This window comes from Bos indicus x Bos taurus, chromosome 5, assembly GCF_003369695.1.
Source record: "Bos indicus x Bos taurus breed Angus x Brahman F1 hybrid chromosome 5, Bos_hybrid_MaternalHap_v2.0, whole genome shotgun sequence".
NCBI classification, from domain to species: domain Eukaryota; kingdom Metazoa; phylum Chordata; class Mammalia; order Artiodactyla; family Bovidae; genus Bos; species Bos indicus x Bos taurus.
In genome coordinates, this window is record NC_040080.1 from 109,653,215 (window position 1) to 109,659,412 (window position 6,198).

Genomic DNA, 6,198 nt, shown 5'->3' on the forward strand with positions numbered 1-6,198 from the left:
GGAAGAGCTGAAGTGAACCAGCTGAGTATCTCTGGTCATGGCAGAGGAGAAACACAGTTTCAATTGCTCAGCTATCTGAAAGGTGGTGGTGCCAGGCTGCTTTCAGGAACAGCTTAATGGAACCACACAAGCTCCTTGCCTGCTCTGTTGGCTGCCATGACAACATGCTTATAAAGGTTTCATCATTTAACTAAAGCACAGAACTTGACACAGACATGGAGTCAGGTCTATAACCAGAGTAACATCCTTAGACATCACTAACGCACTTAAAAAAAATCTTTATAACCATAATTCTTAGCAATATATTTGTACCACATCAGACATTGGGTGAAAGATAAAAGGAAAAAAGGGGGGAAAAGAGAGAGAGGTAGAGGGAGAAATGGAAAGAAAAAGAAGGAAGAAACGAAGAAAGAAAAGTAAGGAAAGGAAGGAGGAAATAAAGAAAAAGGAAAGTCAATGTAAAGAAAGGAGGAGATGGTTGGAGGTGACATTTCTCACTTTTACTGAATTCACCATGCACATCTTCACTTTCCTGTTGCCTATATCTCTGGATTGTTTGCTAAAGAGTGTTTTTTTCCCCTCCACATCTTTTTACATTATGCTACCCTGCAACAGCCAGTTTCTATTGTAACTATTCTTTTATACTCAGAGCTCTTATGGCAGACATAACTAAAACTTTCTTGGATAGACAAGAAGAAAATCAGTTCAGTTCAGTTCAGTTCAGTCACTCAGTCATGTCTGACTCTTTGCGACCCCATGAATCACAGTACGCCAGCCTCCCTGTCCATCACAAACTCCTGGAGTTCACCCAAACTCATGTCCATTGAGTTGGTGATGCCATCCAGTCATCTCATCCTCTGTCGTCCCCTTTTTCTCCTGCCCCTAATCCCTCCCAGCATAACAGTCTTTTCCAATGAGTCAACACTTCTCATGAGGTGGCCAAAGTATTGGAGTTTCAGCTTTAGCATCAGTCCTTCCAAAGAACACCTAGGACTGATCTCCTTCAGAATGGACTGGTAGGATCTCCTTGCAGTCCAAGGGATTCTCAAGAGTCTTCTCCAACACCATAGTTCATAAGCATCAATTCTTTGGCGCTCAGCTTTCTTTACAGTTCAACTCTCACATCCATACATGACCACTGGAAAAACCATAGCCTTGACTAGATGGACCTTTGTTGGCAAAGTAATGTCTCTGCTTTTCAATATGCTATCTAGGTTGGTCATAACTTTCCTTCCAAGGAGTAAGCGTCTTTTAATTTCATGGCTGCAATCACCATCTGCAGTGATTTCGGAGCCCAGAAAAATAAAGTCTGACACTGTTTCCACTGTTTCCCCATCTATTTCCCAGGAAGTGATGGGACCAGATGCCATTATCTTCGTTTTCTGAATGTTGAGCTTTAAGCCAACTTTTTCACTCTCCATTTTCACTTTCATCAAGAGGCTTTTTAGTTCCTCTTCACTTTCTGCCATAAGGGTGGTATCATCTGCATACCTGAGGTTATTGATATTTCTCCCGGCAATCTTGATTCCAGCTTGTGCTTCTTCCAGCCCAGCGTTTCTCATGATATAGTCTGCATCTAAGTTAAATAAGCAGGGTGACAGTATACAGCCTTGATGTACTCCTTTTCCTATTTGGAACCAGTCTGTTGTTCCATGTCCAGTTCTAACTGTTGCTTCCTGACCTGCATATAGGTTTCTCAAGAGGCAGGTCAGGTGGTCTGGTATTCCCATCTCTTTCAGAATTTTCCACAGTTTATTGTGATCCTTGGAAGGAAATGACCAACCTGATAGCATATTGAAAAGCAAAGACATTACTTTGCCAACAAAGGTCCATCTAGTCAAGTCTATGGTTTTTCCAGTGGTCATGTATGGATGTGAGGGCTGGACTGTGAAGAAAGCTGAGCGCTGAAGAATTGATGCTTTTGAACTATGGTGTTGGAGAAGACTCTTGAGAGTCCCTTGGACTGCAAGGAGATCCAACCAGTCCATTCTGAAGGAGATCAGCCCTGGGATTTCTTCGGAAGGAATGATGCTAAAGCTGAAACTCCAATACATTGGCCACTTCATGCAAAGAGTTGACTCACTGGCAAAGACTCTGATGCTGGGAGGGATTGGGGGCAGGAGAAGAAGGGGACGACAGAGGATGAGATGGCTGGATGGCATCACTGACTCGATGGATGTGAGTTTGAGTGAACTCCGGGAGTTGGTGATGGACAGGGAGGCCTGGAGTGCTGCGATTCATGGGATCGCAAAGAGTCAGACACTACTGAGCAACTGAACTGAACTGAACTGATTGTGATCCACACAGTTAAAGGCCTTGGCATAGTCAATAAAGCAGAAATAGATGTTTTTCTGGAACTCTCTTGCTTTTTCCATGATCCAGCAGATGTTGGCAATTTGATCTCTGGTTCCTCTGCTTTTTCTAAAACCAGCTTGAACATCTGGAATTTCATGGTTCATGTATTGCTGAAGCCTGGCTTGGAGAATTTTGAGCATTACTTTACTAGCATGTGAGATGAGTGCAATTGTGTGTTAGTTTGAACATTGTTTGGCGTTGCCTTTCTTTGGGATTGGATTGAAAACTGACCTTCTCCAGTCCTGTGGCCACTGCTGAGTTTTCCAAATTTGCTGGCATATTGAGTGCAACACTTTCACAGCATCATCTTTCAGGATTTGAAATAGCTCAACTGGAATGCCATCACCTCCACTAGCTTTGTTCATAGTGATGCTTTCTAAGGCCCCCTTGACTTCACATTCCAGGATGTCTGGCCCTAGGTGAGTGATCACATCACTGTGATTATCTTGGTTGTGAAGATCTTTTTTGTACAGTTCTTCTGTGTATTCTTGCCACCTCTTCTTAATATCTTCTGCTTCTGTTAGGTCCATACCATTTCTGTCCTTTATCGAGCTCATCTTCACATGAAATGTTCCCTTGGTATCTCTCATTTTCTTGAAGAGATCTCTAGTCTTTCCCATTCTGATGTTTTCCTCTATTTCTTTGCATTGATCGCTGAGGAAGGCTTTCTTATCTCTCCTTGCTATTCCTTGGAACTCTGCATTCAGATGCTTATATCTTTCCTTTTCTCCTTTGCTTTTCACTTCTCTTCTTTTCACAGCTATTTGTAAGGCCTTCCCAGACAGCCATTTTGCTTTTTTGCATTTCTTTTCCATGGGATGGTCTTGATCCCTGTCTCCTGTACAATGTCACAAACCTCTGTCCACAGTTCATCAGGCATTCTATCAGATCTAGTCCCTTAAATCTATTTCTCACTTCAACTGTATAATCATAGGGATTTGATTTAGGTCATACCTGAATGGTCTAGTGGTTTTCCCTACTTTCTTCAACTGAAGTCTGAGTTTGGCAATAAGGAGTTCATGATCTGAGCCACAGTCAGCTCCCGGTCTTGTTTTTGCTGACTGTATAGAGCTTCTCCATCTTTGGCTGCAAAGAATATAATCAATCTGATTTTGGTGTTGACCATCTGGTGATGTCCATGTGTAGAGTCTTCTCTTGTGTTGTTGGAAGAGGGTGTTTGCTATGACCAGTGGGTTCTCTTGGCAAAACTCTATTAGTCTTTGCCCTGCTTCATTCCATATTCCAAGGCCAAATTTGCCTGTTATCCCAGGTGTTTCTTGACTTCCTACTTTTGCATTCCAGTCCCCTTAATGAAAAGGACATCTTTTTTGGGTGTTAGTCCTAAATGGTCTTGTAGGTCTTCATAGAACCGTTCAACTTCAGGTTCTTCAGCATTACTGGTTGGGGCATAGACTTGGATTACTGTGATACTGAATGGTTTGCCTTGGAAACGAACAGATACCATTCTGTCGTTTTTGAGATTGCATCCAAGTACTGCATTTCGGACTATTTTTTTTTACCATGATGGCTACTCCATTTCTTCTGAGGGATTCCTGCCCACAGTAGTAGATATAATGGTCATCTGAGTTAAATTCACCCATTCCAGTCCATTTTAGTTCGCTGATTCCTAGAATGTCGACGTTCACACTTGCCATCTCCTGTTTGACTACATTCAACTTGCCTTGATTCATGGACCTAACATTCCAGGTTCCTATGCAATATTGCACTTTACAACATGGGACCTTGCTTCTATCACCAGTCATATCCACAACTGGGTATTGTTTTTGCTTTGGCTCCATCCCTTCATTCTTTCTGGAGTTATTTCTCCACTGATCTCCAGTAGCATATTGGGCACCAACGGACCCGGGGAGTTCCTCTTTCAGTATCCTATCGTTTTGCCTTTTCATACTGTTTATGGGGTTCTCAAGGCAAGAATACTGAAGTGGTTTGCCATTCCCTTCTCCAGTGGACCACATTCTGTCAGATCTCTCCACCATTACCGGCCTGTTTTGGGTGGCCCCACATGGCATGGCTTAGTTTCATTGAGTTAGACAAGGCTGTGGTCCATGTGATCAGATTGGTTAGCTTTCTGTGATTATGGTTTCAGTGTGTCTGCTCTTTACCTTGGACAAAGGGTTCTCCTCACCGCCGCCCCTCCTGACCTTGAACATGGAGTAGCTCCTCTCAGCCCTCCTGCGCCCGAGAAGTAAATAGGTCCTCTTAAAATCAGGAACGTCCATGTGACTTGCTTAGGTCCATTATGTGTGAGCAGCAGTAATGAGTGTCTCTTTTCTTCTTTTGGATAGAAGCGTTTCCAAATGGAGAGCAAATGTTCATTGCCTCTTCCCTGCCAGGGCAAATGTGGAAGCATCATGTTAAGAGAGCAATTTGTAAACTAGCATATCCTTGTGTCACCATGATATGCCCAGCTTTCTGGCTAACCCAAATTCATATATGTAACATAAATAAAGAGTAAACATTATTTAAACTTCCTAGACATATATATCTTTCGTAAAGTTGATCACTTGGGCTACACAAGTCATTAGCTACACTGAGTTTTAGCCTGACCTCACAGTATTATTGGTCCATCTCTCAGTGTCTTGGCAAAAATTCTTTTATCAACCTTGTTGATATTTGTGAGTGAAAAGGAAAGTTGCATGCCCCCATTAAAGTAATAATATAGAAAAATCTTTGGCTTACAATGGACAGCTACCACAAGTTAAATAGCCACTATTTCTCTCTATTGATATTCTAACTTTTACCCTGATAAAGACAAATCCGTATGACTAAAAGGATGCTTTCCTATCCAGCACCCTTCTTACAAATAAATTCTACCTTCTCAAAATAATTACCATCAATCATTTTTTTTGGGTTCCTTGCATTCCTAATTATATTCAGTTCCAGCCTAGCTCCTATGATCTGATATAGCTCAGCATTCCTTTGGTTTCTGTTTCATAGTACTTAAAGTAGCTGTAGTTACTCAGAGATTTTAAGAAATGCACGATGCTGGATGCTTGGGGCTGGTGCACTGGGACGGCCCAGAGGGATGGTATGGGGAGGGAGGAGGGAGGAGGGTTCGGGATGGAGAACACATGTATACCTGTGGTGGATTCATTTTGATATTTGGCAAAACTAACACAATATTGTAAAGTTTAAAAATAAAATAAAATTAGAAAAAAAAAAAAAAAGAAATGTAGAAGGCTAGGTCATTCTGGTTTCCTTTTTCTCACTGCAGGAAAATGAAGGGTGTAATAGGAGCAGAACTGTTTCCTTGTTTCCCAGGGATGTGTCTATAGTTCTGTTGGGGGAGTTTGTAATTTCCTCAGTTCTATCTCGTTGGAGCAAAAATTTAACACAACAGACGGGCCAGTGTTATAGCTCGGTTTTATTGGCAAGCAAAGGAAAATACATCCTCGAGGCATGAGGGCAGTCCGACCCAAAAGACATGAAGAGAAGAGAAGCCCCTGGCTCAATTTTAGCTCCTCTTTCTATATGTTTTTTCTCCTTCCCATGAGCCTGCCCTATGTAAATTGGGCTAGCCAGTAGGGCTGTTTGTTTTACCTGAGGTCCTCAGACCTTCCTTTGTTCCATATTCATGGGCTTTTCCCTTCTTTGTCTTTTAGCCACCACCATTTTGGATTCCTTTTTTCTACTGTAATTACCCAACCGTTCTAAACTAAATTAAACACATCGGTCTGACAACAATAATTACTTTCCTATGGAGGAAACCCTTAAAACCCTTTGCAGTCTTCATTTATTTATTAATTAAAATAAATATTTACTCTGTAATGATAGTAGTTCAGGTGGTTTTCTAAGTCCTGGTGGCCCTGCCCTCATGGAGAT